Source organism: Muscardinus avellanarius (assembly GCF_963383645.1).
Source record: "Muscardinus avellanarius genome assembly, chromosome: 15".
Classification (NCBI taxonomy): domain Eukaryota; kingdom Metazoa; phylum Chordata; class Mammalia; order Rodentia; family Gliridae; genus Muscardinus; species Muscardinus avellanarius.
In genome coordinates this window covers 1,842,982-1,866,025 of record NC_137801.1, presented here as the reverse complement: position 1 = coordinate 1,866,025, position 23,044 = coordinate 1,842,982, and positions in this window count along the sequence as shown.

Here is a 23,044-nt window from a genome sequence, read left to right as displayed (position 1 = left end):
GCAGGAGCTTGCTGAAGACACCTTCAGTCTGGAAGCTGCCTCGCTGAGCCCCATGTGCTGAGGAAAGGTTTCTCAAGGAATAGGGGTTTGCCTACAGGGTTAGACCAAGGTGACACAGTTGCTAAGTCTGGGGAGAACGGGCCTTTTCTTTTTAGCATCTTGCGGTGAAATATCCTGGCTTCTCTGTATTTACTTTATCCTTCCTTCTAAGCAACATTTTCGGCAGTTTCAGCATTGAAACATTGACTGCGTAGCGCGGAGCTGTGTTGGTGGAGCATGGATTGTTCCAGACAGCGGTTATTGATGGATACGATGGCATCGTGACAGGTTGACCAAACGGGAAAAGGCATCCCGCTAGAGTTCTGAAGAACACCTTCAGGGCCACCTCTGATGCCCGCCCTGCAGGAAGCGAGGTGTCGTGTGGGGCAGAGAAAGCATCCGCTTTTCATTCCTGGTGACAGAGAATGGTTGGGAGCCGGGAGATGTGGGCACTGGAGTCGGATTTGACACCAGCTGCATGACACGGGCAAGTTCACACAATCATCTGGGCCTCGAAATTATTCCTCATTTGGAAAAGAAGGGATTGTGCTGGATCCTCTCTCCCTGGAGTTTTATGTGCTTGTGATTTGTGCCCAGCAAGTAGTTAAAGTGCCATGGACTTGGTACCTGAACGTGTGCATTTCTTATTTCTGCCAGTGTAGGCGCTGGGTCACTGTGGGCAGCTGGAGGAGCGTGTATCTTGGAAAGCACAGGGGCTTCCCTCGCAAGACACCCTATTGACGGTGTGTTCTTCAGGCCCGACGTGGCACCTCCTGGCGGTGCCTGAGCCTTCAGGGCTGACTCTCGGGCCCGGGCTTTATCGCCATACAGCTGTGTGGCCTAAGCTCGCTTCTTGTCCTGCCAGGACTCAGTTTCCGCTCTGCATGGTGAAGGCGCTGGGCCACCTGGCCTTGGGTGTGGTCTTCATGTCATGTTTTGTGCTTGCCTGATGTCCTTTGCCCTTCAGGGGTCTTCAGAGTTGGATTTTGTGGTAGCTCCTCATTGTCCCAAAGTGCCAAATGCCCATTGATTTCTTTTAAAAAGGAAAGTAGATCAAGATTAAATCTAATTTGGATGCATACCTATTGATGGGAAAATGTGTTCTTACTTTTAGTTGAAAAAAATACATTATAGGTATACTATGATATCACTTTTGTGAGAAGAACAAATATTTCTTTGAACATAGCTGGGGGGCAAAATCTGGAAGGATGAACCAGAATTCTGACAACAGCAGTAAGATTTGGGGTTATTTAATCACCCTCTGGTTGTTGTATTTTCTACTTTTCCTGTAATGGCCATATCTTAAAAGGGGGAATTGGAGATTTTTTAGATATTTGAACATACTTTAAGATGTCAGAGATTTATTTTGTTTTGTTCAGTATGCACCGTCTTCCTCTTGATAGTATTGTACCTTATGGAGAGTCCTAGAGACAGGGTCCAGTCAGTACTGAGGGGCAGTTCTTGGTGGCCTGCACATTGGTTTACATTTCCTTGGAAGGTACAATTTTGGCAGAGATTTCACAAGTGGAACCGAGCTTTGCTTCCCCATGCCCGTCTTCCTCGCATTGTCCCTGACCCACATGTCCCCCAGGCATGTCTTTTAGGAACACACCTGGTTTCTCTGGCCCCACACCTGCAGAGCATCGTCCTTCTCCCTCCTCATTCCAACTCTCTCCATCTTGCTCTTCCTGTCATGCAGCAAACTTCTCCTCTTCCCTTCAGACTCTTTCCCACAGATACCACCCTCCTTTCCAAATTCTGACGAGGCGATGGAGAAACGGCAGTAGATAAGTTAGCTGTATGTCAGATTTCACCCATCACATTGGGCACAAAAAGCACAGTCCTGCTTCTGTATTATTCTAGAAGCCAACCTCGTGTTCCTCACCATATGTTAGTGACTTGAGTCGGGGCAGCTCCTTGTCCACTGGCAGTCCCCAGAGCTCCGCAAAGCTTGGCTCATGGCAGATGCTCTACAAACCTGAGTAAACATGTGTTAGGTTTTGTTGCTGGGACAAAATGCCTGAGAAAATAAAATTAAAGTAGGACAGATTTATTTTGGCTGAGTTTCAGAGGTTTCAGTCCATGGTCAGCTGGCTCCGTTCTTTCTGGGCCTGTAGTGAGGCAGAATATGACGGCGGAAGGGCATGGCAGAGGAAAGTTGCTCCGCTCATGGCAGCTGGAAGCCAAGAGAGCCAGAGAGAAAGGAAGTTATACTCTTCACAGCACAACCCCGGCGACTTCCTCCAACGAGGCCCAGCCTCCTGCGGTTCCTGCCAGATAGTACATTCAATTTCTGAATCCATTGAAGGATTCATCCGTTCATGAAGTCAGCTCCTCACGATCCAGTCACTACCCAAAGCCCCACTCTGAACACTGCCGCATGGACCAAGCCTGCACCACAGGAGCATCTGGAGGACCTTCCAGTACCAAACCATAAGAAGACAGGTACTGGACTCCTCCTGGGAGGACGTGGCTTTGTGGTCACCTACCTCTTCTTGGCTTTGTGCTATGAGGCGTTTCCAATGTACTCGTAGAGAAGCGTGAGCACAGTGATTCCCTTGTATGTCCATCGCCTCCTTGGTTATCCGTCAGCTGTTACCAGCATCTTGTCAGTCTTCTTCCATCTCCTTTCCATGTTTATTTTTTGAATTTTCAAGTCCATCCCACACACTCCATTAGCCTGTGAATACTTCAATAGATGTCTTTAAGAGAAAAGATTTTTTTTTAACATGACTACATCATGCTACCTGAGAAAATCAACAATGTGTTACTGCCATCTGTGTGTGGTTCCGTTTTCCCCTGGATATTCCCTGGAGATGATTGGACATGGTTCCATATTGTGAAGACCTGGCGTGCCGGCGAGGGAAGGCAGTCATACTGGGTTGGGTCCCCATGGGTCAGGAGGTGCGTGCTGTGGCCTTACTCTTCTGCTGTTCACCAAGTGGCTTTGGTAAGACAGCATAGCATTTCTGGGCCCCAGACACCTGATTCATTAATATGAGCTAATAATGTGCTTCTTGCCTGAAAGAGGAGGAATGATGGAGGTTTTAAAAATCACACCCAGGAACTGGGTCAATGATTCTGTGATGTACAGCGTCACCACCAGGGGCTGAGGCCTGTAGGTGGGTTTCCCAGGAGTCCCCATTTCTGTGAGGCCCAAGTGCGCCTGTGGGCAGCATGGGAGGGTTCCTGGGCTTGCTGATGTTCTAGCACAGAGCAGATTTGAATTAGAGACCTCAGCCATCCCACGGAGAAGAGACCTAGCCTCGTCTGAGGATCTTTGAGGAAAGGCTGTCCTTTGTAATGGGTTCCGGTGTCTGCCAGCCCTACACATTACCATGGCAACAGAGCATGGGAAACAGACAGGTTCCTGAATAAAATGAGATGCACCAGCGCAGAATGGTAAGGGGTAGCTCCCTTTGCACTGCAGTGCATCCGTGGTTCAAGGAATGTTCGGTGGCTCTTTCCTCTCTTCCCAACTAGCATTATTGCCATAAAGCAAGGAACAGGACCCGGATCCAGGCTGCTTGATGTCCTGGATGCTGCGGCCCAGTCAGGTATTGGTGGGAACGGAGCCCATCTGAGCCAGCCAGCTTTGCGGCTTTCCCCTGCAGGCTGAGCTGCTGTGGCCTCCTCTGACGCTCCTTCCGGAGGGCTAAATTCCAGGGCCGTGGCTCATGCTCAGTGGACGTGCTGCTGCTGCGGCAGAGCCCTGGGTAGGCCAGCAGGCGGGCGATGCTGAGGCCCCATCCCCAGGAAGGCTGTGAGCACTCTGCAGTGGGCATCCTGAAGTGAGTTCCATGCCCCAGCAAACATGGGCAGTGCCTTCTTATGAGCGGGCAGTCACCGGGGGCACCTGAGGGGAGCAGGCACAGCCCAGGCCGCCGTGCTGACCGCGGGCTGAGAGGCCCCCACTTCCACCTCCCTGAGAGCCTGGAGTTCTTCACAGGGGCATCTCAGGCGTCCGGCTGGCTAAAGCCTGAGAGATGTGGCACTAACAGAAGAAGTGGAAAAGGAGACAGAGTTTTAGCCAAGGTGTGCCGAGGAGAGCCCACCTCCCTCGCAAGTGTTCGCTCAGCACGAACAGGGTCGTATCCCCCACCACTGCCCATCAGCAAAGCTGAGCTCGGCCTTCTCTGCTGGGTTCCAGAAACTGAATGACAGACCTGTCCCTACCACCACAGGTGCCTGGCCAGCTGGTCCCCCATTCTAAACAAAAATAAACTCCTGCTCCAAACAGTCCCCACATACTCTCAGGTTCCGTTCTGTGACGAGACTGTAAAAATACACTAAAACAGCCAACAAAGAAGAGATTCCATCTTTTAAAAAGTCATAAGCTGAGTGTGTTGGAGCATGCTTGTAATCTCAGCATTTGGGAGGCTGAGATCGTGGTTTGCAGACAGTCTCAGTTACTTAGGCCCTTTGCAACTCGGTGAGACTCTGTTTCAAAATAAAGACTAAAAATATAGGGCTGGGGTGTCACTCAGAGGTAGAATGCCCCTGGGTTCCATCCCCAGTACCACAAAAACTACAAAGTAAAAAAAAAAGTCATTAATATCAAAACATCCAGGCGTTTAAGCAGGAGCTCAAGGAAACCTCGGTCTTATTGTGCACAGGGTGAGAAGAACAGGTCGGTCTGATGACTGTGCATTGTTGGGGCTTTGTGTGCCTGCTACCTAGACGAGGCAAAAGCAAGCACATGATACGGGTTTCTACAGCTTCAACTCAGCAGACCCCAAACAATGACTCATAACACACCAGCCTTCTCAGCAGGAGAGGGTGCCTCTGGTATTTGGCTGCATGGTCCTGAACTAGCCTTGTCTAGCACATACAGCACTAACTGTGTACCATCCTTTGTGGGTTGTGACAGTGTTATCCAGGCCACTTTCTGAAGGCTGCACTTTCTCCAGAAACTCTGGCTGAGAAAGGAAATAATAGATGTTTCCATATTGGAGTCAGGAAGGATCCATTCCAGTGACCCTCCCACAGAGGTATCAAGGCTCATGAGCAAACGCCACACCTGGGCCCATCTTTGCTCTGAGCACTGAGTGTCAGTCTCAAAAGTAGGAGGAAAAAAGCCTTGGGGAATTAAGAAAGTTACTCCCTTCGAGTTAAAAAAAATCCTCACAACGTTAGGACCTAAGAAACATAATTTTCTCTTTCACCAATCTTTCTTAGTCAAATGAAGATGCGTCCCTTCTCTGTAGGGCCAAGTGCTCCTTTGTTCCCAACTCAGAAACGCGTCACCTCCTTTGAAGACTAGCCGGAGGCTGGCAGGAAATCTCCCTGCTCACCTGCTTTGGCAAAGATGCGAGTGCACGGGCCAGAGCCGCTAAGACGAGATCCAGCAGGAGGCGTCAGCATTAGCCGCGTCTCCGGGGTGCATGTGGAGATTACCCGTGTCCTTCCCATCCGCATTCGTCTACACAATGCGCTCCATTGTCTCTGGATTCCGTGGTGTTCCGGCCTCTGCCATGAGGAAGTCACTCTCATTCTGATTATGTGGGATTGGCGCTTTGTAGCTTTCGTCCTTGGGGAAGAATAGATTGTTGGAGAAGGTATTTAAATGACCTTGTGCCTTGGGAGCATCAAAAGCCAGCCCCTTTATCTTCCTGAGATAAGCCTTGCTCTGGGCTGGGGATGCTGTCAGGCTTCCAACAGTGTGCAGTAATAGGGGGGGAGAGGCTGGGGTGTGCGGTCAGAAATCCAGGCCTGGATCGTGCCCCTGTGTGTCAGCATGCAGCCTACAGTCAGCGATTGACTTTGTGAGCCCCAGGGTTCTCTGTCAGAAACACGGCTCGGTGTGCCTGCTTTACTGGTCATCACGCCAGCTAAATAAGATCAAAATCTCTTAAGTAGGCTGTTCTAGGTGCCTTGATCTTAGGCTTCTCAGAGTCCAGAACTATGAGAAACACGATTCTGCTGCTTTTAAGTCACACAGTCTGACATCTTGTTATATCATCAGAAGTGGACTAAGCCAACCACCTTTGAAATGTGTTCAGAATTCATGCTTCTACTTCCACCCCGCGCCCTGCCCTGGACCATTGTCCTTCGTGGGTAGTATTCTATGAGTGTCCTTCGAGGATTCCCGGTTTGCCCCTCTTCCTGTCTCTCTAGTTCTACCACATCCCCCACAGTCTGGTCTGCTCTGGCAGACCAGATTCATCCTCTGTGAAGTCCATCAGCACCACACCATCACACCACTACTCTGGGGACGATTCCTGGTGACGTCTCATCTTGCCAAGTGCCAAGGCCACCGTCCTTACGGTAAGCTGCCACCCATGCTCCTGATGGCAGCTGTGCCCTCCCCAAGTCTGTCCTCTCCCTGCTCCTTGGACCCTCCACATCTGTCTCTGGCTTTTGTTCTTCCAGTTGGTGACAGCGAGGCTCAGCCCTGGCTTCTCCTGCCCTCACTTGCTTACCAGTTGTGTTGCGTAGGAGGGGGTCGCTGTCATGAGAGACACAAATTAATAGTGTTTGAACTAAATGGAACCGAGCTCACTCAAGGACAACTGTGCAGGGCTGACATGGTGACTCCACAGTCTTTTGGGCCCCTGCTCTGACAATGGTGAGTGGCCCCCATGACACAGGCTAATGTGGTGTGGTTTCATCTGGCTTCTCGCCTCCTGTGGTTCTGCTAAAGCCCAACCAGGAAGGAGAGGGATGCGGGAGCACACTTTCCCATGGAGGCGGTGGCCTGGAAGGCACTCCTTCACTTTCCTGAAAGCCCTGGGTGGAACTGGATGTGAGCACATCAGACTGCAAGGGAGACTTGAAGTGGCATGTTCAGCTGTGTGGCAGTACACAATTAAAAAGAAACACAGAACTGGGTCGGGCCTTGGACTTTGGGTTCAGCATATACTCTGCTTGGAAAGATGGAATGGGGCAGTTTATTTGGAAGGCTGCTATTCAGAGTGGGACCCAGAGCTAGCGCAGGCTATGTGGCAGATCCAAGCTGCTGTGAGCTGCTTTGCTGGTCATACCACACGACCCAGCGGGTCCACTGTGGGTGGACGTGGAGCAGCGGGTGGGCATGCCATGGAGTCTCTAGCAACCGCTAGTAGGGCATTTACAACCTGACACCCAGGTGTCCAAAGCAAAGCTATATATTTTATGCAGAGAATCATCACCTATTTGAAGGAAGCTTTAGTATGAGCAGAAACAGATCCTAGAACTATGAGAAACACGTTTCTGCCTTGTCAGAGGACATGGGTTGACCAGTTGGCTATAATGTTTCTTTGTGAGCTGGATTTTGCCAGACGTACAAAGCCATAAGGAGATAAGTGCGGTACTAATTCATCAGATGGTGAAAACGGTACCTTCGGGGCCAGGCCTGAGCAGGTTCATGGGCATAAGTAAGCATGAGACCCGGGAATGATCCCCATACCGATGCGCCAACCTAACACCTTTGCTATCAGCTCACGCCAAGGTTTCACCCAGGTACTGTGCAACCAGCCGACAGGAACGCTTTTGCAGACCTTACTCACAGATGGGCCAGCTCATTGCAGGGCCACTCAAGGTGGCCTGAGTGGCGATGGTGAGGGGAGGTCTTCCCAGTGGACAGAGCTTGGCACAGCCCACTGGGCTATCCAATGGAGGAGAAAGTGGTCTGAGATACAGGCAGAACAGGACTCCTGGGATGTGATATCTGGCTTGTTCCAGTGTCTCCTAGGAACTCCCAGCAGAAGCACATTCCACCGCGAGGCCTTCCATACCACTAGACAGGCAACGTTAGCAGGGCTGCAAGTTGCACTGCATCCTTGCCTCTCCTAGTAGGCAGCCTCATGTGGGACAGCCATGAGGGCAGGGGTTGGGGACGTGCCTGGGACCCGTTTACCAAGGCTGATCTGGTGACTGCAGTGTAATTATCAACATCAAGAGTCTACTCTGAGCCCTCGACATGGAACCAGTCCTGAGAAACCGCTTGTGGTGAGCGTCTTGGGTCCTTTCCACCTTGAGGGGTAGAGTGGGCGTCAGTGATCTGTTTGTACTGGCATTCACACCTCCTGTAGCTGTGAGATTGCCTTTCATGCCCACAGTGCTCTGCCAGGGTGTCAGAATGCCTAATTAATTAAAAACTGATCTCACCTAATGTGGGTCAGACCAATTTAAAATGGAGCTGGAACAACCGTGGGCTGATGTCTGATATATGGTCCTATCATACATTGCACTGCTTGGAACCAGGCAGGGAGCCTGATTAAATGCTGAAATAGCTTCGAAGCGTATCTAAGCTTCCAGAGAGAGTAGTTCCAAGTAGCAATAGGCCTCTTTCCTCCAGATTGTGGATAGCATAAGACAAGGTACTATGAGTACAATAATGCCAGTCCACAGGCCTGGGTCTCAGGGTGGAGCTGCTGGTCTCTCAAGCCAGAACTCAGTTACCACCCACTTGAAGACAGTTCTTATCCCTATAATTCTGGGTTCTTCTGGGGTTTAGGTCCTGGTTTCTGGGCTGGGTGCTGGAAATTTTTTTTCTTTCCAAGGTTGGAACAAGGATTCTGTGCTAACAGAGGCGGCCCCTGCTGCCTGGTCCCTGTGGGCTTGTTGCATCAAATCAACAGGCAAAGAGTTATCACACTGGTAGACGTGGTCAACTTGATTATCCTGAGGAGCTAAGGAACCATGGACCTGGGACTTGGGAGCCCACCAGGTGGTTCAGGGCCAGGTGAAGATGTGAATCAGGAATTGTCACTCCATGATAAATGCAGAGCAGTGGAGGGCTCAGGTGTGAACCCAGGTCACCCCAGCGCAAGAACAGACCAGACCATGGGAGCACTAGCCACATATGAGAGGCTCGTAGACGGCGTGGTTCAGGAGGGAGAAGATCCAGGAGCTCCTACCGCAGCTGCTATAGCTCATGTGTCCTCCTTTCTAAGGGTACCATGGCTCTCCACTGGCCGTCCCTGCAGACCTGGACACCGAGCTGACCTGCTGAGGTGGGGCTCACTGGAGCACAGCAGGCCGTGGCTCTAGCAGACACAACTGCTCTGATCCATTCACCTGCCTTTGTTTCTGAGCAGCTGTAGCTAGAGCTGGTGTTTGCAAGGGTTTTGATCCACTCCATGGTGCCAGCAGCCGCCTTTGATATCAGAGTGAGCTACGGCACACAGGAGCAGCTCAGAGGCAGGAAACCACCTTTGCTGGGGCCTGAGCCATGGGTGCCAGGCCTCTCCCCTTTGTCCCCCCACTGGAGAGTTTGATCACATTTCTCAGAAGTCCCAGCTTCTCGGGATCCATCCTGGCTCCATTGTGAGAACATGATCAGCAGTGGACGTGGCTCTCCCGTGCCCGTCTCACTTCCACTCCTCCCTCCTCGTCAGCACAGTGCCCAGGATTCCCGGGTGAACTGCCTGGCTCGAGCCTTCCTCTCTGGTGGGGCCTGGTGAGCTCAGCTGCACTCATGTGATGTGGACGTTTGGTTTCATGGGCTCTCTGATGCTTTTCAGATGGATTAGGAATCGAGGTGGAGGGTAGAGGGAGAGGCAGAGATGAAAGACAGGAGCTAAGACAGGAGACATGTCTTGGTCTAGGCACATCATATATCAAGGCTTTGGAGGTAAAAGTAGCATGACTTTGGATCACTTTAAAAAATCTCCATGTTTTTAGGGCAGAGCAGAGCCCTGAGGAGGTCAAAGGGATTTCCCATGCTCCTCTCTACGCTCGGCTGGGCGGCTGCACTCTCTTGTGGCTTTGTGGCATGCGACTGCTGCCTCGTGCCCTGTGATGGAGAGAGGAGACGTTGCCCTCCAGGTCGGGCTGGCAGACAGTGACCTGCCAGCCAGGTCCAGGTCGCTGCCTGTGTGGAAACTGAGCTTTGTGGAAACACGCCAGGCTTGCTGTGCACAGCCTTTGTGCTGCGGCATCAAGGTTGAATAGCCCCCCCCCTGGCCTGCAAGGCCCCAAATAGCCCCCAGCCGGCTCTTTCTGGAAAAGGCTGCCTGACCTCTGTTCCGGGTGATGGGAGCAGTGGAAGGACTTAAGTGGGGGAAGCGCCACTGCTGGGTATTGTCTTTGCAAAGGCCACGTTATCAGTGTGTGTTGGAGGGAGGGGTGTCCTGGCCTCACGGGCGTGTTAGAGTGGTATGCAGTGGTCCTGGGGGAAGCTGGAGAGGGGAGCATGGCTTGGAAGACGCGGGGAAGGCGAGCGGGGCAGAGGCGCTGGGTGGCTTGGGTCAGGACTGCGCTGACAGTTGAGGGAGGGAAGCTGGCTCTATTTCATTCTTTTTTCTTTTGGTGTGTTCTCAGCTCTCTTTTTAAAATTTATTGGTGCCTTGTAAGCATACAGCATTATGAGGCGCAGGATGGTGAGGCACGCATGCACACGCAGCTCGCTCATTTAGCCTTTCCCAATTCCCGCCCCGTTCTCTCTCCCTCCTCCTCAAGTTTGGCTTAGTCGTTGATTTTGATAAGTTTGTGAATGTACGTCATGTGGTTATTTGCAAAGTCTTTAGTGCTATTTGAAATTTAATAACGTATTAAATAGTATCACTGATTGCCAACTGCTTTATCTCCCTTTGACCAAACCCTAACCAAATTTTAATTTTTTTTTCTGTGTAAGTTTTCTTAAGTGCAGTTGCAGATAGAATTTTTGTATATAAAATTTTCTGTATATTAAGTTTTAAGCACAATTACATCCAGGATTCTTAATTTTTTTAAAGGAGCTTATTAAAAAGATAGAAATACAGAAGACAGTTACAGCCTCATGTTACCCTATGAGGAGGTGCTTCGAACGAACTCACCCCAGAATTCCTATATTTTAAAAGAGAAAAAAATTATCATAAATATTTTGTCATTCTTTGATTAACTTGAAGTACCATCAAATAAACCACCCCATAAATCGTACTATATCATTTGAGTTTTAAAGTTTAAAAACCCACACAATTAAAATACACATCTTTATTTTTATGGCAGCATAATTATTTGATATGACTACGTTAAAGTTTATGAGGCATTAAATATTTTTAATTAGTGAAAGTATTATCTGACTGTTTTGGTGTGTGTTCAGTAATTTCCCAGGATCTTCATCCTCCCTCCGGTCCTCAGAAGGAGGCGCAAGTGTCTGGCATCTTTTGCTGTGTGGACCTTGCCACGTTCTTCCCCCTGTCTGGGGTCCTCTCTGAGCTGGACACTCAGCTGGGTGTGGGGCTCCATTCTGTCCTTTGCACCGTGGGGCTTCCTTGGGAGATACCTTTTGGCCCAAGGCTGTAGGGAAGTCTATATGCTGGTAACCCACACATGGTTTCCCTGAAACTGACTTCTCCCCCGCCTGGGGTCTCCCGTGCCGAGTGCCGGGGCTGGTTCTCCATCAGTGCCTAACCGAGCCTGCAGTGTGTGATCAGACTGCCCTCCTCGGTTCTCCTCTTCTTGGTTCTTGGCACCGTCTTCCACAAAGCGGGTCTCGCCTCTCCACGTGAATGCAATCCTGCTGGCTCCATCTCCAAACACATCTCGAGTCCCTTGCTCAGGCCCTCTCCACTCCTCCCCATGCACACCACCAGCTCTAGCCCAAGCCGGGAACAGCTTCCTAATGGTCTAATTCTCTGTTTATATCCATTCTCCATGAAAGAAGGAGAGTATTACTTCAAAATGCAAAGTATTTTCCATCAGTGACCTTTTTAAAACCTTCTCAACATTCTTCTCTGACACTTGGAATAAAATTCAAAATCCTTACCCTGGCCTGTAAAAGGCCTTACATGACCCGGTGTAGGTTTTTTTTTTTTAATGAAAATTCACTGTATGGTATATGCATCCCCCTATTATTTTCTTTTTACAGTTTGGGTGTCAGTGACAATATGAAGGTATTTTTATCAACAAATGATGATGATAGGGCCTTTCCATATTTAGATGAACTCGGATGATCCTTTGGAGATATAAACAGTACTTCCTTGACATCTGCAATTGGACTTGTATGAAGCTCCCTGAATTTTGGTGAAAAATGGAATATCTGTGTTAGTTAACACCAGCAGAGTGAGCTAGTTTCATGGGAAAGTCATTCCTTGGGAACGACTCCTCCTGTCTCCTGGGCATCCCCCACTCTCCTTCCCTTTCTTCCTGGGATGCGCCAGCTGGTCCTGTTCAAGGGTGTTTCCAATCCTCCTCACCCACCTGAGTGGATCCTTGTCACCATCTCGCTCTGTTAGATCCTGGGTCCCGGCCTCGGGCAGCTTTCCCCATCCTATCCCCAGACCAAGATGGGCAGTCCCTAGCTCTGCCCATCACTATCTGAGCTGCACGATGACTGGCGAGTTTGATTGTATATGTGACCATGCTAGAATGTGAGTTTCAAAGGGCAGGAGCTGTGTGTACCTGGCTCATTGCTGTAGGCTGCCACCCAGAAAAGTGCCCGCACCTGGTCTGTGCTCATATGTACATGTTGAACCAACCAAAGGTCGTCACAGTCAAGCCACTGCCAGCGCATGTGTCTTCAGATCCAGGGTCTCTGCCTTCTGGCTTTGTGCACAGATAACAAAACTAAACCCGAACGGGCATATTGCAAGAGCCGGGAAGCTTAAAGACCTGCTGGCTTCTTGACATTAAGCTTCTTCATGAGCTTCCATAACAGGGTACTCAAACTGGGCGGCTCGAGCAACAGAACTGGGTTCTCTGATGCTTCTGGGGCCGGAAGTCTGAGATGGAGGAGTGGCTGGGTCGGCTCCTTCTGGACCTTCTGAGACAATCTGCTCAACCCCTGCCCCGCGCCTCTGCGTTGCCTGCAATGCTCGGTGCGTAGCTGCGTCCCTCCAACCTCTGCCCCACCGTGAGTCCGTCAGTCTACCTCTGTCTGTCTGTCTCTCCTTCTTTGTCTCAGTCCACTAGTCATTTTTGAATTATTAGAATCTGCCCTGGCCCAGTAGGACCCCATCTTAACTTGACCACCTCTTCAAAGACCCTCTTTCAAATCACAGCATACCCCAGGAACCGAGAGTTAGGATTTCCACGTCCTTTAGGGGGCACAGTTCAACCCATAACACGAGTTTCCATTTCTCAAGGATAAATGTTCTGGGGAGGGGATGGCTGGGTTGAATGGTAGACGCATGTTTACTTCTCAAGAAACCACCGAACGTTTCCAGGCCGGGAGTGGCTGCACCAGTACGTTCTTGCCGGCCATGCGTGCCGGGCCCATTTCTTGGCCTGCTCCTCTGGCGTCTACTTTTTTCGATGTTAGCCGTGGTGCAGGCGTGCTGCGAGCTCAGCATTGGGCTTTCCCTTTATCCGCTTTGGTGAAATGCCCGTCATTTGCCACCTTCTCATTGGATTATTCCTTCATTTACTGTTAATTTTTTAGGGTTCATTTATATTTCAGATACTGGCCTTCTGTCAGATGTGAGGCTTATGAGTACTTTCCCCCATCTGATCCTGGTCTCTTACAGAAATGGCTCCCCGTTAAGGGCTATTTATTAGAGAAAAAGTTTTCAATTATGAGACCCAAGTTGTCAGTTTTCGAAAAACTTTTTTTTTTCTTCCTCATGGCACTGGGGACTGAACCTTGGGCTGCTTTACTGCTGAGCTACGTCTCAGCTCTTTTTATTTATTTATTTTTTATTTTAAGACAAGGTCTGACCAAGCTGCCAAGGTTGTCCTCAAACCTGTGGTCCTCCTGTCTCAGCCTCCCAAGTACTGGGATTGCCGGTGTGTACCATCGTGCCTGGCCTCATTTGTAAGTCTTTTGCCTGTTCCTACATCACTAAGATTTGCTACGACGTTTTCCTAAAAACTTTATAGTATTAAATTTGATATTTTAATCTGTGACCCATTTTGAAGTAATTTTTGCATAATGTATAAGCTTTAGACCTATGTTCATCTCCTGGTTTTGGCCTGTGGATGTCTAATTCTGCTGTTTATTGGACAAACTGCCTTCTATTCAACTACTTTTCCCTCTTACCAAAACCCACGGAGGCACATTTGTTTGGGTCCAGGATGAGTAGCCTTTGCTTTTCTAGTTTTTTCGTTCATTTCAAAGGGCCCTACCAAACCCACCACCACTCTATTCCGTGCGCTCTTCAGCCTGGTATAATTGTGTTTCCAGAGAACAGGAGCTTCCTGGAAGATTCCTCTTTCTCTGGAGGGTAAGCTGAAGTCATCATGATAATCACATGGTAGAATTTGTCGTAAAACCCAAAGTATTTCTCCTAAATAGCTCTGAGAGGGCTGGTGCTGTGTGCTGGTACGTAGAGAGGCCCGCTGGGTGCAGAGGTCTGCAAGCAAGCTGCGTCTGAGTCCTGGTGGAAGGTGGGCGCTGGAGGTTGCCTGGGCTCAGACCCCAGCTCTCCTATTATGGCAGTGGGATCTGGAGCCGTTCCTAAAGCCCAGTGACCTCAGTTTGCTGTTCGGTAAGGGGGATAAAAGCAAGTGAGAGGTAAATGAGGTAATGATGTGTTAACTGCACAGGAGAGTGCTTGGCACACAGAGCACAGCACGTGCAAGTTATTAGCACCATCAGTATGGCATCCACCATCTGACCCTCTTTTCCTGGTCATACTGCAGCCATCTGGCCTTCCATGGCCAGCGACAAAAGCTGTCCCTGCCTGTCAAGGCCCTCGTGAGAGAGAGCACAGGGTTTGCTGTGTGACCAAGGACCCGCCTCTGGAAGCACTGACAGAGTTCCTAGGACTTGCAGGGTTTTGGCTGCCAGAGCTGCTGTGCCCAGAGAGTGCCAGTCGGGATTCCCGGTGGACCCTCCCCACCTCTAGCGTTGCTCCTTTGCCCAGAGTCAAACCCAAGCCCTGCTGCCTCCCTTTGTGGGGGCACCCTTCCTCACACGTGGATATCGCCCTTCTATATTCCTGAACCCCAGAGGGCGGTTTGGGCTCCCTGCCCGCACGGGGGGGGGAGGTGGACCCTATCTTCCCTCCCCCGCAGTCTCCCTGTATCTTTCACGTCTATCTCTGAGGAAGATGGCTTACTCCACTGGGAGGTGCAGACCGCAGGAGTGCTTGCTGGTGTGAGCTCCTGTGGGCTGGAGCACCAACAAAGTGCTGCCCACTGGACATTTGTCCTCCTGCAGCGTGGAGGCTGGGTGTGAGACCCAGGTGCCCATGAGGCTGGCTTCTTCTGAGGCTGTGGCAGAGACTCTGCCCCAGGCCTCCCACCACCGTGTAGTGGTTTGTGAGACAACTCTGGCATTCCTTGGCTTCTAGAACACCACTCCAATGGCTGTCTTTCCATTCTGGCATTCTCTGCATGTGTGTCTAAATGTCCCTCCCCTGATAAGGACACCTGCCACACTGGATAAAGGGCCCACCCTACCTCACTATGACCTTGTCAAAATTTAACTAATCCCATTACCCAAGACCTTATTTCCAGAAGCAGGCAGAGTCACAGAGACAGGGGATTAGGGCTTTGATGTATCTCTTTTGGGGACACGGTTCAATCCAGAATTAGAGGTAACAGCTACGTCCCAAGCTGGCACTTGTACTGAGTTAGAAATGTCACCTTACCAGCAGCATGAGAGAGTTTTGGAAGGAAAAAGAGCCCAGGGAAGGGGAATGTGAGTTAAGGTACTGTTAAAATTGTCCCAGAAAGAGATTAAATTCTGTGCCAAGAAGTGGGGTTTGGGAAAGATCATTTTGTCTCTCTGGTATTCTGTGCCCAGAAATCCACACCTTCTTTCCGTGGACTCCCTCCCCCTCTGGTGCAGGTGTCTGCGCTCTTTAAACATGCATTTTCCGGCAGCGCTTCTTTTCTGGTGGAAGAGCTCATCAGACTGTCCATGATAGAGACCGAGCAGCTGTGTATCAGGGCTGGTGAGAGCCGAGTTTGTTTATGCAAATGTTGTTTTATTTTAGTCTTTCCAATGACTGCCTTGGGGCTTTAATTCTCAGCTGAAAGCCAGGAAAAGCCTTTATTGCTTAGATGTGAGCATTTGGGATAATGTGTGAAGCAAATTCCACCATGTAATGAGTGGGCCTTTCTTGGGCAGATCACCTCACCCATGCCTCTTGGAGAGGCACGCCATGACCACCTGGGCAGCCTGTGGCCTCCTTCTGAGCAAACATAACTTTTCCTCTCGAATTTCCACAGCTCTCTGTAGCTTTTGAAATATTCCTTTCAAGTACTTTCTGTTATTCTGGTATATGCGTCCTCCATTGGAGTAAAGATGCAGAAATTACTCTGAGCTTCGTCTACAGCAAAGGGAAAACACTCAACCACGACAATGAATCTATAGCAATTATATTCCTTTAATTTATTTTTATTAGTGCACTAACATTTTGCAAAATGTTGAGACTCATTGTGATATATCCGTGTATGCACATAACATAATTAGGTCAATTTCACAGCCCGGAAAGCCCCCACCCATCTCCATTCTCTACTGGTCTCCCTCGTATTTTCACGAAATCCCTTTTTCCTTGGTAACATCCACAGATGAGAGAAAATATATGACCTTTGGTTTTTCTGAATCTGGCTTATTTTACATAACATGATGTTTTCCAGTTGCATCTACTTTCCTGCAAATGACAATTTTGTTCTTCTTTATGGCTGAGTAAAATTCCATTTTGTGTGTGTATAAAATTCCATTGTGTATGTGCATATATAATATGTAAAATTTTATTGTATATATATTTTATATATGTATGTACACACAATTATGTATACATATATACATATATACATAATTATATATAATTCCTCTGTATGTGTGTATATATATCACATTTGGAAACAGTTTATCCATTGATGGGCACTGAGGCTGCTTTCATAACTTTGCTATTGTGAGTTCCACTGCTATAAATATGGGTATGCATGTGTTTTTTGTAGTGTGCTGACTTTAGTTCTTTTTGATAAGTGTTGAGGAGTAGTGTAGCTGAATCCCGTGGTGGTTCCATTTCTGGTCTCTTGGGGAACCTCTCTAGTGATCTCCACAGTGGCTATACTCATCGACAACCTCACCGACAATGTATTAGCGTTCCTTTCCCTCCGTGTTCTTTCCTACCAGTATTCATAATATTTGTATTATTGATGATTGCCATTCTAAATGGAGTGAGATGAAATCTCAGTGTAGTATTAATTTGTAGTTTCCTGATTGCTTAATCTGATGAACATGTTTTCATATATTTGCTGGCCATTTGAATTTCTGCCTTTGAGGAATGTCTACTTAGGCAATTTGTCAATTTATTGAATGTTTTATATTTTTGAGTTTTTGAAATTTCTTTATATTTTGGGATATGAATCCTCTGTTGGGATAGTAGCTGGCTAGTTTTCTCTTCCATTCTGTGGCTATCTCTTTGACTCTTGTTTTCTTTGCTGAGCGGAACTTTTAAATTTGACACTATCCCACTTGTGGATTCTTGATATATTTCCTGAGCTTTAGGAATCCTTTTGAGGAAGTCCCTGCCTGTGCCTACATATTAGACTATCAAAGCAATTATATTCTAATGAATTCTTTTGCTCTAAATATAAGTAAACATCTTTCCAAATCTCACATTAAATAGATGGCCAAGAAAAGGATATACACGAATATGTTAATTAAGTAAGATAAGTATGTTTAATTACATTATGCATGTGTTATAGTTGAAAAGAGCATGTAATACAGTGGGGAAACCCAGGGTAGAAGTGTTAATTCTTTGAGTAGATATTTATTGACACTCGTGTCAGGGACATGGACTGGAAAAGAATTTCCAAGACAAAGGGTAAAGCTTTAGAAAAGTCTGCTTAGAAAAGCAAGAAATGGGTTACCTCCGGTAGGAGAGGGGCACTTCTGGAGGTTCATAGCTTCTTTTTCATAGGCTACTTTCATGAGAAGCGGGTAGGAAGAGGTGCGTGAGGATGACGTGCTTGGTAGCCACGCGATGATCCCGTGTGTTTTGGCTGAGTGCAGAGTCCTGATAGGGCTGCAGGGACGTGCCGGGCTCCTTGGGGGCTGTGGTCAGAACACTTCGTTCTCAGGGCTCCCTGAAGCCTTCTGCTGGCTACTCCTCGAGGTTAAACACGGCACCACAGTGGTGACCATGAGTCAGGAAGCAGCCAGACTAGAGAGCCCAACAAAACAGTTCATGTGTGTTTTTAATTGGTAAATTGAAGTTATAATTCTACTGCGGTTCTGCATGATAGAGTTACATGCACACGACAGGTGATGTGTTCTCTTTGGACCCAGCCCGCTCCCTCCCTCTCCCCGTACATGTTATCGAGATTACTGCTGATGATTTCATGTGTAAACAGCATCATTTGAACTGTCACTTTCACCAGATTTCCTCTCCTCCACTTCCCTCCCTTATTTCCTTTCATTATTTCTTGGAATCTCTCATTTTTCTAGTGTTATTTGTTTCCCAATTTCTTTCTTGCTTTTCCATGTGAGAAAACATAAACCCCTCACATTCTGAGACTGTCTGACCTCACTTAGCGTAATATTCTCTGGTTCCATCCACTTTCCTGGAAAATGACATAATTTTTTCTTTATGGCCAAGCAACATTCCGTTGTATAAATATACCACGGTTTCATTTTCCGTTCATCTGTTGATGGGCACCTAAGCTCATTCTATAATTTGGCCACTGTGAGTTGTGCTGCTCTAATGGGTATGGATACGGATATGCATGTATTGCTACAATATTCTAACTTCAGTTTCTTTGGAAAGATACTGAGCATGGAGTCATTGGGTCACATGGTGGTTCCATTTCCATTCTTCTGGGGTATCTCCACACTTTTCTCCATAGTGGCTAGATAAGGATTTCTATTTCACTGCAACCTCACCAGCATTTATTATTGTTTGTAATTTTTTTGGTGGTATTGGGGGTGGAACCCAAGGGCCTTCTACCTCCAGGCTATACTCCCAGACCTATTTTCTATTTTATTTGGAAACAGGGTCTCGCTAAGTTGCCGAGCACCTCACTAAGTAGCTGAGGCTGGCTTCGAACCTGTGCGATCCTCCTGTCTCAGCCTCCCAAGTGCGGGGATTAAAAGTGTGCGCCACCACGCCCGACTATTTTTTTATAATTGCCATTCTAACTGGAGTTAGACGGGATCTAAGTATAGTCTTAATTTCTCTAACTGGTAATGATGTTGAACATTTTTTCATATAATTATTGGCCATTTGTATTATTTCTTTTGAGAATTATTTATTCAGGTCAATTGCCTCTTTTATTAATTGTGTTGTCTATTTTTTAAAGTTCTTTGTATATTCTAGATAATAGTCCTCTGTCAGAGGACCTGGCAAAGATCCTCTCCCAGTCTGTAGGCTCTCTCTTCAGACCTCTTGATTTTTTGTTGTTGCACAGAAACTTTTTAATAGAATGCCATCCCACTCATTAATTCTTATTTTTACTAACTGAGCGTTGGGGATATTACAGCTGACGCTATTAGAAAAACAATTAAAATTTCCACGTGAACAATCACCTAGCAATGCCGGTTCAAGCAGTTGCGTTTGGATCCTGGGATCACAGCAGCTCTTGGTGGACACCATTGTACAAGGTGGGGAGTGGGGAGACAAGGTGTTCTAATGGAATAAAGTCCAGGGCCTATGGTTGTACCTTGAGAGTCCTGTCAAATCTGCCCAAATTTTGGCCTGACCTCTGAACCTGTGCTTCCTCTCAGCCCTCTCCCCTGGCACATGGACTCTGTTCCCTCCCACTGGGCTTCCTGGCTTGTGGACTTCTACTTCCTCTCCACCAATAGCCAACTTTTCCTGTGGACGTCACTCCCTCTCATTGACTCACTTGGTCTGCAGACTTACACTTCCCCCTTGGCGTGGACTTCTGTTTCATCTCAACCCTCCCTTCCTAGCTTGTCGACTTCCACTTCCTCTCTACCACCCTGCCCCCCCCCCCCTTTTGGGCAGACTTTCATTTCTTCTCTACCAGCCCGCTGAGCCTATGGACCTCCACTTCCTCTCCATCTTTCCTGTCAAAGTCTACTTCCTCTTCATTTTCTCCACCGGGCCTGCTGGCTTCCACTTCCTCTCCCCACTCAGCTCAGCCTCTGATCCTCCCCTGTCCTCGCCTGCCCTCTGCAACCTACTTCCCCTTCACCATCTGCCTGCCCTGTGGGTTTTGCTTCCTCTCCACCACCTGCCTGGGCGTGGACCCCACTCTCTCTCCTGCATCTTTCCTCACATCTGATTCTTTCTTGCAGATGTAAAATGCATCAAGCATCCATGGCTGGGAAATAGCTGCAAAGACAAAGCCAAGATCCATGAGCAGACCTCTCGGGTTCTTTCTCTGTCATCCAGAGCACAATCCTTCCCACATATTCTTTCCCCCACCATCTCTTAAGAGTATTTGACTGCAGCTCTCCCAGTGTTCTTTGCACTCTCACCCCTGTGGACTTCCTCTTGCAGTGTGGCTGCTATCTTGACTTCCAGTGGCTCTCTGGGCTGTCAGTGGCTGCCCTCCTCTACCCTTCCCAGGCAAGGAAGGATGGGAGCTGCTGCCCCCATGACACCGGGGTCCTGTCCCTTCCCTCAAGGTGTAGTATTTGCATCATGGTGAGCAACACTGGACTGAGTGCTCTGTGTGGCTTCTCTTGCTTAGGAAGTGGTTCAGACCTGAGTCCCTCCCCACATCAAGAGCTCCCAGGGAGGAGCGAGGCCCAGCAGCCATGGTCAGCAGGGTGTGAGTATTCTGAGATGCTGCTTACACCTCTCCTCTCTGCAGCTTCCCCTCCCCATCCTCCCATCCCCGAGGGTGCTGTGTCAGGGATACAGCAGGAAGGAAAGCTCACTGGCTTTTCTCCACCTCAGTAGCTTAAACCTAGAATGGGATGAGGAAATTGAAACGTTTAATGAGGAAATTAAAAGTTTGGGACACAAACAGTGTGAAGAGAAGATCTGCCAAGGCTTGGGAGATCAAAGAAAACAGAAGAATAAGGGACAGGGAGTATGGGTGTCCAGAGAGGGAGGAAATGCATGTGCCTTTGCAGAAGGAGGGACGGCATGCGGCAGCTAGGCACGCTGGCGTCTATGGCATGAGCCGGGGACCCTTCTGGAGGCCTCCTGTCCTTTGCAGGCCCTGGCCATAGCTGTGGGGAAGTCTGAGCGATCTGGGAGGACTGGAGGAAAATACCCCTTCCCTCCCAGTGCTAGGAGATGCTGGCCTTTCTGGAAGCTCTGGGATCACAACATGTCCAAGGAGAACTGACTCCAGAGACATCATCAGCTTGGAAGTGACAGCTTTGTAACAGAACTTACGATGGTCAGGGTGGAAATAAGCAGAGGTCGCGGTCTGTGCCTGAACTTGGTGCTGAAGAGATGTAACTGGACGTGTAGAGTGGACCATCAGGACGCGCACTGCCCAGCTCAGCCTCCCCATCCCTTGGGCCCAAAGCATCAGGCCTATTAGTGCGACCGTTCTCCATTCCCAAGCATATTGTTTTGCTTCCCCTCAGGCCAGGAGTGCCGGTGCTCCTGGCACACCATCGACCGCATCCGTGTGAAATCTGACTTAGAGACAGTCAAGCCGTCCTTGGGCTGTAATAACATCTCTAGCTGCCTTGAAAACTGATTTCTATGCTCCTATTACAAAGCCAGAGATCTGGTTCTCACCCTCTGGGTTCCCAGGGTTCGGGAATTCTGGGAACTTCCTGGCCACTCCACATTGCAGAGAACTTCCTGAGAAAAAGGTGTAATGTAGGGGCCTGATGCCCTCAGCGCCTGATCAGCCCTCCTCAGCAGGGGCCATTGGATGCACCATCAACCACGTCCCGGCTCTGCACGTGTTCACCTGGACGTAAATGCTGCATCTGCACATAGTCCTGTCGGCTGATGTTGAGTGGCACTTATTGTAGGTATCTTTCCTCCCTGTGGACATGGTCCCTGGGCCACCACAAGAGAGGCCCTAGCAGCCTCGGTGCATGGCAGCCTCCTCTCAGTGGCTGGCCACGCTCCCATGGGCCTCCATTCCTGATGCTTCATGTCACAGAGTTCTGAAAGGGGAAGAGTCTGATGACTGGACACCATCACTTGTTCTCTTGGCAACTTGTGGAGGTCATACCTGCCTTGGCTGCAGCGCTGCAGAGTTGACGTCATGACTCCGCTGGCCCCTCCTGATCTGGGAGGAGGCCCAGGCACCACCAGGGCCACACAACATCAGTGCGCCCTCTTGGCTTCATACCCCCAAACTCAAGGACACAGTGGTGCACACCTGCTCAGTTCTGGACCTATCACAGGTTTCCTGGGGCTCCTCTAATAAACCACAAACTGGGGGACTTGAAGCAACAGACAGATTCTCTCATAACTCAGAAAGCCAGAAATCCAAAATTTGAGGCATCCAAAATTGGCAGGACCGTTCTCTCTGTGGAGGCTCAGGTGGGGGATGTTTCATTTCCCCTAGCTTCTGGTGGTGGGTCCAGGTGTTCTTTGGGTTTGTAACTGAATCTTTTGCATTTTCAAAATCAGCATCCTTAAGCCTCTCTCTGCTCCATGTCTACACCACTTGCCCTTTGCCTTGCCCTGTAGGGACACTCGTGATTCCATTTGGTCACCGCCTACCTGGATAATCACATCCTCTAGAGATTCTCAACTCAACCACAGCTGTAAGGTTCCTTTTCCCACAGAAGATCACATTCACAGGGGTTGGGACCTGGTATCTTGGGGGTCATCATGTAGCCCACCATTTCCTTTCAAAGGCCTACCTCTGGCCCTCCAGAGTTATGGTGTGGTATATAGGATGGAGTGGGTATCAGAGGACTAGGAAAAGACTTCCAGGACTGTGTGGATTCAAGTTTGCTTTTGTGCCTTCAGAATTTAGCAGACTCCCAGTGTTCATTCTGTCTCTCTGTCTGTTTTTCTCTCACACACACATGCACAAATACACAAACACACACATGTGTGTGGGATGGCTGCTCATGAAAAAAAAATATATATGTAATTTCATGCTCTCTTGGGGTTCCTGTCTCTTGGCCACAGAACAGCTAATAGAAGGGGGAGCACAGAGGCTAAGGATGCTGACTCATGGGCAGTTCAGGGGACGGCTCTGCCATCACTTGGTCAAAGATAATGATGTGTGGTCTTCGGGATTCAATGTGAGGGCCCTACCAGATGTGGCATATTAATAAAGCATATGAGTACCCAGTGCCTGC